The sequence below is a fragment of the Physeter macrocephalus genome, chromosome 10 (genome assembly GCF_002837175.3).
Source record: "Physeter macrocephalus isolate SW-GA chromosome 10, ASM283717v5, whole genome shotgun sequence".
NCBI classification, from domain to species: Eukaryota; Metazoa; Chordata; class Mammalia; order Artiodactyla; family Physeteridae; genus Physeter; species Physeter macrocephalus.
This window is the reverse complement of record NC_041223.1, coordinates 66,805,810-66,816,697: the sequence shown is the minus strand read 5'-3', so window position 1 is coordinate 66,816,697 and position 10,888 is coordinate 66,805,810. Positions and strand designations below refer to the sequence as shown.

Genomic DNA, 10,888 nt, shown 5'->3' with positions numbered 1-10,888 from the left:
AATAAAGAAAAAAAGAATGAAAAGAAATGAAGACAGCCTACGAGACCTCTGGGACAACATTAAACACAACAATATTCGTATTATAGGGGGCCACAGAAGGAGAAGAGAGAGAGAAAAGACCTGAGAAAATATTTGAAGAGATTATAGTCAAAAACTTCCCTAACATGGGAGAGGAAATAGCCACCCAAGTCCAGGCAGGATAAAACCAAGGAGAAATACACCAAGACACATAGTAATCAAACTGACAAAAAATAAAGACTAAGAAAAATTATTAAAAGCAACAAGGGAAAAACAACAAATAACATACAAGGGAATAAGGTTAACAGCTGATTTCTCAGCAGAAACTCTACAAGCCAGAAGGGAATGGCACAATATATTTAAAAGGATGAAAAGAAAGAACATACAACCAAGATTACCCTACCCAGCAAGGATCTCATTCAAATTCGTTGGAGAAATCAAAAGCTAAACAGACAAGCAAAAAGAGAATTCAGCACCACCAAATCAGCTCTACAAAAAAAGAAAATTACAGACCAATATCACTGGTGAATATAGATGCAAAAATCCTCAGCAAAATACTAGCAAACAGAATCCAACAACACATTAAAAAGATCATACACCATGATCAAGTGGGATTTATCCTAGGAATGCAAGGATTCTTCAATATATGCAAATCAATCAATGTGATACACCACAGTAACAAATTAAAGGAGAAAAACCATATGACCATCTCAATAGATGCAGAAAAAGCTTTTCACAAAATTCAGCACCAATTTATGATAAAAACTCTCCAGAAAGTGGTCATAGAAGGAACCTACCTCAACATAATAAAGCCAAATATGACAAACCCACAGCAAACATCATTCTCAATGGTGAAAAACTGAAAGCATTTCCTCTAAGATTAGGAACAAGACAAGGATGTCCACTCTAACCACTATTATTCAACATAGTTTTGGAAGTCCTACCCACGGCCATCAGCGAAGAAAAAGAAATGAAAGGAATACAAATTGGAAAAGAAGAAGTTAAACTGTCACTGTTTGCAGATGACATGGTACTATACATAGAGAATCCTAAAGATGCCACCAGAAAACTACTACTAATTAATGAATTTGGTAAAGTAGCAGGATACACAATTAATGCACAGAAATCTCTTGCATTCCTATACACTAACAACAAAAGATCAGAAACAAAAATTAAGGAAACACTCCCATTCACTATTGCAACAAAAAGAATAAAATACCTAGGAATAAACCTACCAAAGGAGGTAAAAGGCCTGTACTCAGAAAACTATAACACTGATGAAAGGAATCAAAGATGACACAAACAGATGGAGAGATATACCATGTTCTTGGATTGGAAGAAACAATATTTTGAAAATGACTATACTACCCAAAGCAATATACAGATTCAATGCAATTCCTATCAAATAACCAGTGGCGTTTTTTACAGAACTAGAACAAAAAAAATCTTAAAATTTGTATGGAGACACAAAAGACCCCAAATAGCCAAGCAATCTTGAGGGAAAAAAACGGAGCTGGAAGAATCAGACTCCCTGACTTCAGACTATACTACAAAGCTACAGTCATCAAGAAAATATGGTACTGGCACAAGGACAGAAATATAGATCAATGGAATAGGATAGAAAGCCCAGAGATAAACCGACACACCTATGGTCAACTGATCTATAATAAAGGAGGCAAGGATATACAATGGAGAAGAGACAGCCTCTTCAATAAGTGGTGCTGGGAAAACTGGACAGCTACATGTAGAAGAATGAAATTAGAACACTCCCTAACACCATACACAAAAATAAACCTAAATGTAAGACCGGACACTATAAGACTCTTAGAGGAAAACATAGGCAGAATACTCTATGACATAAATCACAGCAAGCTCTTTTTTGACCCACCTCCTAGAGTAATGGAAATAAAAACAAAAAGAAAAGGGAACCCTCTTGCACTGCTGGTGGGAATGTAAATTGATACAGCCACTATGGAGAACAGTATGGAGGTTCCTTAAAAAACTACAAATAGAACTACCATATGACCCAGCAATCCCACTACTGGGCATATACCCTGAGAAAACCATAATTCAAAAAGACACATGCACCCCAATGTTCATTGAAGCACTATTTACAATAGCCAGGTCATGGAAGCAACCTAAATGCCCATTGACAGATGAATGGATAAAGAAGACGGAGTACATAGATTACTCATCCATAAAAAGGAATGAAATTGGGTCATTTGTAGAGACGTGGATGAACTTAGAGACTGTCATACAGAGTGAAGTAAGTCAGAAAGAGAAAAACAAATATCGTATATTAACACATATATGTGGAATCTAGAAAAATGGTACAGATGAACTGGTTTGTAAGGCAGAAACAGAGACACAGATGTAGAGAACAAAGGTATGGACACCAAGGGGAGAAAGTGGTGGGGGGTGGTGGCGGGATGAATTGGGAGATTGGGATTGACATGTATACACTGATGTGTATAAAATGGATGACTAATAAGAACCTGCTGTATAAAAAAATAAATAAAATAAAATTCAATAAAAATAAAAGTAACAGAAAACACTGAAAAAATAAAATTAAAAAATAAAGTTGTGTCATTTTGTAATAAGATTGTCACAGATCATATTTTATTTTCTGTAATGGAGGAATCTAGTGATGCATTCAAGTAGTATTTGATGGTATCATCTATGCTATCAATCTACCATTTTGATCTACTGATAATTAATTACTTTTGATAATTTGCAGCTTGAAGAGAGTGGAATCTTTCAAATTTATTAATTATTATAATTTATGCATTTTAAGACACTGCTTAATTTTTTTGAGATTTTGGTTTAGGGTTCTTTTATTTTGTATGTACATTTTGTCCTTTGTTTTCTTATGACTTTGCTAAGCTTATTTCTTGAACATCTCTTCAGACACATGAGATTGACAGGGCATCTTGCTGTTCCTGATGCAGATGCCGTGAGTTCCACTGTGTAACAAAACTTTCCTAGTTAATACATACAGGTCAGCATGTTGTGAACTGAGTTGACTTCCTTTGTTGATTTCATTCTTTACCAGTTCTGAAGTCTCCGGTCACTATGCTGCTCCTATGCCTTCAAATATCTGCGTACTTTTCAGTGGAAAAAGAAACTCCAGGAAACATTTCTCACTTCAGACATTTTCCCAACCTGTAATACACACAGGGATGCGGACACTTTCTCCCATGGCAGCTGGGTTGCAAGTAATAGCAGGAGCTGCAAGGCTTTTAGAGACCTAAGCTCAGAACTCACACAGCACCACTTGTGCCACACTCTTTATCAGTCAAGAAAGCCATAGGACCCACCCAGATTCAAGGGGTGGGGAAAGAGACTCTACCTATTGATGGGAGATACTGCAAAGAACTGTGGCCATCTTAGCAATCTGCAATCTACCATGTACCCCACTCAAGGTTCTACACTTATCTATTATTATTTTTCCAATAAAAACCATTTATGAGGTATTGTAATTCTTGGAATTTTGTCTTTCAAACCTACCTCTCTCGATTCTCTTTCTTCACAAATATAGTCTACAAGTTTGAAATCTTTTAAAATTATCTGATTTCCTTTTTATAACAAAACTGTAACAATTTTTATCAATAATTATGTCTATTCGTTAAGCTGATAAGCAGCAATTCATTTCTCATTAGTAGCTGATTATTTAATTTACTTATCTAAATATCTAAAAGACCTCTAATAATCAGTGAAAACAAATGGATTGTACATTTCTTCTTTAAAAGAGTATAACTGATTCACTTTGTTATAAAGCAGAAACTGACACACCACTGTAAATCAATTATACTCTAATAAAGATGTTAAAAAATTAAAAAATAAAAATAAAATAAAATAAAAGAGTACCTCTCAGGTATCTGAAACCTGCAAATAAAATCTTGAGCTAATGAACTTTCTGAGACCACAAATCTGAGAGGCTCTCCTTGAATTCGAATATGAATGAGAAATGACTGGGTTTAATAGTTGATGATTTTATGCAAGTTTGTTCTATTGTTTCTTAGGAAGTAATTACTGTCAAAGATAATTCCAAGTCTGGTCTGACTTCAGTTATTTTGACTGTTATATTGCAATAATGATAAAATCTCGCTATATAGTTAACGTTTAAACCCATATGTATTTCCTGTTAACGCTCTTGTAGTTGTAAATTGTAGAATTTATCATGAGACGATTTTTTGCCAATACTATCATACAATGTCTTAGTGTTTATTTCTGCTAACTCACATGTCGTTTTGATGCTTATGTGTTTAATTGGTCTTAGAAATAATAACGTATTAATAATTAACTTCTCTATTGCAAGCTTTAATGCTCTAGAATTTTCAGCCTCTTACCTAGAGTTTAGAGATGACAGACTTGGCCCGGTGGTCGTGTGACAAGTCACATTAACATATATTGTTACAGAAAGGTTTTTAAATATATATTAGTTTGTAGCCATTATAATGTTTTTTGTTTCAGTGTCTCTGCTCATGCTGCCTTCTTCCTGTACATAAATATACCTGTCTCTGATTTCACTGAGTTGTTTGTATCTCTCTCAATCTCCCCCTCTTTCTCTGTGTGTGTATTTACACAGGATCTGGCTTGACTCCAGTACTTGACCACCATGTACTCACTTGACTTAAGGTGATATATTTAAAACATCTTCCCAACTAGCTCCTTTCTGTTACTGACGTGCGGCCCTAACAGGAAGTAGTCTGCTCATTTCTGACTTATAATATGTACTTGTTTCTGTGTTAGGCACTTTGGTTATGTTCTCTATGTTATGGTGTCATCAGGAATGCTATCTTGGAAAAAAAATCCATCATGTTACAGTTTCCTTTGCACAGCAATGTCATCTGACAACTCTATTATTCTCCTCCAGTTTAACTTCGGTGAAATTAAGTGTCAGCAGAAAAATATTTCGTTGGTTTTTATTTCCCAAAGTACATATTAAGTTTGTTTTTAAGAAGCTGTAGCATGATATTGTTTCTATTCATCCATAAAACAAATGACTCTCAAACATTCCATAAGATAAAGTGAAAAGCAATATCTGTTTTGTTTTGGTTTTTTTTGGAGTTTTTTTCCCCGTATCATCATAGGATAGTTTACTACATAAACAGCAGAATGATGTTTTATATTCACAGGATGGTGAAAACCCTTCTGAAATAATTATCTTTTATGGATTTAATTTCTTAGGTGATATGGCTTATGTATCTCAATAAATGTACGTGTCTAGCTGTGATTAACAAGGAAAACTTGCAGGTAAAACCCAGTAAGGTGATATATGCTCATTAAGGATGAACACCATAATATCCTGTAGGATCATTTTGGCTCTGACTTCATCACTTGACATGAATTGTCAACATACAGAAGAGCTTAAATATAAATATTAGTATATTTGAAACTTCCACTTGGCTCTGCTGGCCAAAAGTTTGGTTCAGTAATCATGACTGTCACATCTGTGAAGCTATTTCCTTAGATATCTTAGATAAAGAATTTAATTTCTATACTGGCCTATGTACACATAGGATAATAACACTTGGTAAAATTTTATGAGGCAGCATGGCTAATCAAAAAGTAAACAGTTTTGAGTCAGTCATATCTGGTTGGAATTCTGTATCCTCTATTTTACTTTTCATATATTAGACTCTTTAACCTTGAGTTTTCTGTTCTGTGAAATGGGGTTATCAATATCTAAAATACAGGAATGTTGAGAAACATAAGTGGATGTATGTAGAATGCCTTAGACTTGGAAGCCGCTAAATCATATTAGTTTCCATTTTGTCTTTCACTATCCTCAGCTATCAAAACATTTTTATATAGTCATTGTTATCACAACATACTAGTGCAGTGAGTTTTTTTTCATGCTCAAAGGTGAGGTATGGAGAAATTTTCAAGCCTTTTCCTCTTATGATATACGGTGACGTAAAAGAATATTAAAGGAATATTAGCCAAAAATCTTGTCAAAGAGAAACTGAGTAAATCACATATTGAAATTGCACATAGAAAGTTAGGTTTTGGACTTCCCTGGTGGTGCAGTGGTTAAAAATCTGCCTGCCAAAGCAGGGGACATGGGTTCGAGCCCTGGTCTGGGATGATCCCACATGCCAGAGAGAAACTAAACCCGTGCATCACAACTACTGAGCCTGTGCTCTAGAGCCCGCGAGCCACAAATACTGAGTCCGTGTGCCGCAACTACTGCAGCCCGCACGCCTAGAACCCATGCTCTGCAACAAAGACAAGCCACCACAATGAGAAGCCCACACACCACAACGAAGAGTAGCCCCTGATCGCCACAACTAGAGAAAGCCCACGCACAGCAACGAAGACCCAATGCAGCCAAAAATTAATTAATTAAATAAATAAATAAAAAGAAAGGTTTTATGTCAAAATAATCTTTAGGTTTTTTTTTACAGAAAAATGAACTTGCAACTAGATAATATCTGAAAATGTTTTTAAATTAATGTATTTTTTTCATGCACCAAATTTTATTATTAAATACTGATATCATGCTAGGCACTGATCTGGGTATTGCTGTGTAAACTGAAAAGTATACATCCATGTCCAAAGACATATTTGAGTGTAATTTCTTCACCTGTCAATACATATATGAGAGTTGCATTATATAATGCTACTACTAAGAATATAAATTACTTTTTACAGAATATATAGAATACGGAAAAAGAAACCTGGTGTCGTAAGCATTTTTATATGTCAGGTAACACAGCTGGAGGCCAATTTGGCTCTCTAGCCCTTTAAGTGTTTTCTCTGTAGTTATTTATGCAATGAAGCCGGCTTAAGATGTTCAGTATTTCTGATTTGCCAACTGAATATCATCCATATGTATCTTAAACTGGCATTTAAGAATTTTCTTCACGTTGCCTCAGCTTTCTGTTCCAGATTTTTCTCTAAGGTCTTTCCAATGTATATGGTTCCTCTAAATAATTTGATCTTTGTGCTTTTGGACCTGCCCTGCCCTTTTCTGCAACTATGATTTTATTCACACATACCTCTTTGTAGATTATCCTACTCCATGTTATTTTTTAACAAAATCAACTCCTCCCTTTTTGAGGAAAAGCCTAGTTTCTGTGTATGAAATCTCTGAACCCCTTAATACAAAAGTAACAACAAATTTTGTACCTACTAAACACTTAGATCTTTTTTTTTTTTTTTTTGTGGTATGCGGGCCTCCCCCGCCGCGGAGCACAGGCTCCGGACGCGAAGGCCCAGCGGCCACGGCTCACGGGCCCAGCCGCTCCGCGGCACGCGGGATCCCCCCAGACCAGGGCGCGAACCCGGCTCCCCTGCATCGGCAGGCGGACGCGCAACCACCGCGCCACCAGGGAAGCCCCTTCTCTATTGTTTTTTTTGCCAAAATGTTTCTCCTGTTTCTCTGCTGGCTCTGACTTTAATCTTTGTATGTGTTCTTTTAATTATTTTGATGATTTTCATTAAAAGCCTGAGAACCTTTTTAAGGACTCATTTGAAGAAAATAGAAGATTTAAGCAGAATAAATGTATTATTTGAAGAAAGAAACTATTACTACAATTTTCAAAAATCTTTATTTCATGCTGTAGATCTCAAAAAAGAAAACAAACCCTCATATATGTTACATAAGTTGGATACATAAATTATAATTTTGTTTCAAGCTTCTGTACCACTGATTAATAACTAAACCTTGTCTGAGGCCAGAAATCATTCTCCTCAATTCTAGTATAACTTGAATAACCATACCTGACTATAAATGGGCAAATGACTGTGATTGATTAGATCTACTCCAATTCATATACTTCAGGTTAAAATATCCAAAATATTTCTGTCAGTTTGTTAGTTGTTTCCACAAAGAATCAGAGAAAATTAGGTGAGAAGAATCTAAATGCTATGGGTAACTATTTAGGTTTTTCTAAATAGCTATCTCTCTATCTATCTATCTATCTATATATATACATCTAATCAATTAAAGTTGTTTTCCTGAATTGTGTCCCAGACTTCAGACCTCTGTTGGACACTGGATTTTTATGGAGTTTTCAACCTCATGTGTCAAGAATTATCTGTAGATAAATAAATATTTAGATAAATAAATGCATAGCTCGTCTTTTTCATATAGTTATGTAACCGAGAAGAACAAACCTGACTCCATATTGAATCTATTCCTTTAGCTCTAACCTTTGTGCTCTGTTGCCTAGGCTTAGTCATGCTGGCTCTGCACCTTCCCTAAAAGAGTGTTGCCTATAGCCTGAAATATACAGGGCAGCCCATTCTAAAGGCTCTGACCTTTAAAGGTATAACACTTTTCCATTCATATAGAGATAAAAAGTTACAAATAGAGAATAACATTTCTCTTGTGGGAGGTTTATAGGAACACCATGATGGGAGCTATGTGAACAGCTGCCAGACCAAAGGATTCTGGCACCAAGAAGTGTGCAACAATCAGCCACAACTCCTCCCCTTTTAGTAAAAAAGAAGCCTGAATTCTAACTCTAGTGAGATGGTTCTCTGGGACACTAGTCCACCATCTTCTCAGTCTGCTGGCTTTCCAAATAAAGTCACTATTGCCTGCCCCAACACCTCATCTGTCTGTTTATTGACCTGTCGTGTGTCAAGCAGTACAAGCTTGGACTTGGTGACAGACAGACGCTAGGATGCTCAACAAAGTAGAAGAAATTGAATGTTACTAAATTCACAGTCATCTTTTGTCATTTTGTAATTGCTAAATCAACAAAGACTACAACTACTGTCATGTGGAGACCACACTATTTTTTTGAGATCAAATTTAAAAGGGCTTCTCTAACTGGAAATGACTGGGAAGTATAGTTAGAGAGAAATGTATATTTATTTAACTCCATACCTCTTCTGTAGGTGTATGTGGCTTTGTAACCCAGTTTCGAGAGTCAGCATCTACGTTAATATGCCTGCTTTCACTTCAAAATGCCTTCTGTCTTTCTGCCCTGTTTTCACGTAGGCTTCACTTGGAATTCCTTGTCTGTCATTTGCTGGTATTCTCTCAGAAGCTTTCTGTGCTGACTGCTACAAAAATTCTATTCAATTAGTATATATTTTAAGGAGTCAACAGAAGATTCTAAGTATGCTTGGAGAGATTATCTGACAAACTTAATTCTTTATAGTACCAAGAGTTAAAATTGAAACTTCTGCTTTATCCAAAGATGAAGTAAAAAGGACCAGATTTACCCTTTTTCTTAAACAACCAAACATTAGAAGGAAATGTATGGAACAATAGTTTAAACCATTGGACATAAGGCAACAACAGACAGTGATCCATGAGAAATGGGAAACAGAAGAGGTGCTGCCCCTATGACTAGGGCAGCTTATTTCCTTGATAAGAGTTTTTAGGCTGCAGCATAAAGGAGAAGAAGCCAGACAAAGTTCAACAGACTTTCTGAGTTTAATGAGGTAAGGCGGAGAGTCTGGGGAAATTGAAGTGAATGGAATACATTAAACAGAGTACAGGGGAGAAAACTTTACAGGGAAAGAACACCTGAGATCTGTTTATGTGACCCTCGGGAATTCCCTGGTGGTCCAGTGGTTAGGACTCCATGCTTCCACTGCCAAGGGCCCAGGTTCGATCCCTGGTCTGGGAACTAAGATCCTGCAAGACACATGGCATGGCCAAAAAAACCAAAAAACAACACCTGTTTATGTAACCCTCAAACATTCAGTCAAGTATCACAGGACTGTGAAGAAACTACCTGAAACTGGAAAAAGAACCACCCAGAAGAATTAGAGAGAATAGCACCTGGTACATACATAGGGTCAGGAATAATGTCTGGGCCCACCAGCCAGACTGAAAAATTATCATAATTCATAGTTATTGAATGGCGTATGCAGTGGAATCTTGCCTCAGTTGTAGGGCAAACACCAGACTAAACACTGCTCTGGCTTACTTAGCACATCTTAAAAGTGAGATCTGAAAGAATCAAATGTCCCAGAGGTTTAACTGTGACCCAGAACAAAGCTCATGAATATTTATAGGAAAACAAAAATATCTATTGCCCAACAAAGTAAATTCACAATGACTGGCAACCAACCAAAAAAAAAAAAAAAAATGGCAGACATGTAAAGAAGAAGGAAAATATAATCTATAATGAGGAAATAGATCAATCACTTGATACAAACCCAGAATGACATAAATGTTAAAATTAGCAGATAAGGATGTTAAAAGAGTTATCATAAATGTTTTAGTATGTGGTGAATGTATGCATGTATTCCATATTTTCAAAAAGAGACATGAAAGGTATATTAAAGAAGATTAATTAAACTCTTAGAAATTAAAATGTCTGAGATGGAAAAAAAAAACACACCCTGGATTGTACTACCTGAGTAGACATTTTAGAAGAAAAGATTAGTGAACTTGAAATTAAGACAGAGAAAAAAGTATTTTTAAATGAACAAAGCAATCTGTGGGAAAACTTTAAGCAGCCAAATACACATGTATTAGGTTCCCCTAAAGAGAGAGAGTTGGAATAGAAAAAAAAATGGGAAGAAACAATACTCTAAATATTTTCAAATTTGAAGAAAAAATAAAAAACCAGAAGTCCAAGAAGTACAATGTACCCCAAGTGTTAGAAACCTACAAAACAACAGCAAGGAATATTGTAATCAGATTGCTCAAAACCAGCGATAAAAATAAAATCCTACAAGGAGCCAGCAGAAAGAAAGCACAATTTGTACAGAAGAACAAACATACAGATGATGACAGATTTCCCATTGGAAAGAGTCAAAGGGAGGAAATGGTAGAGCAATGTCTTTAAAGTGTTGAAAGAAAAAAAAAAAAAAACTGAAAATCTACAACTCTATATTCTATAAAATATCATTCCAAAACAAAACAATAAAGATTTTTTCAAATCTACAAAAGTTG

The 10,888-nt window shown here is 35.7% G+C and overlaps 1 non-coding gene across 1 annotated transcript; it reads left to right on the top strand.

Moving 5' to 3' along the window:
• The first annotated feature begins 9,538 nt into the window (after positions 1 to 9,538).
• On the top strand, positions 9,539 to 9,611 carry TRNAS-CGA (transfer RNA serine (anticodon CGA)). The gene has a single exon. It is a non-coding gene; the product is annotated as a tRNA-Ser (tRNA).
• The last annotated feature ends 1,277 nt before the right edge of the window (positions 9,612 to 10,888 follow it).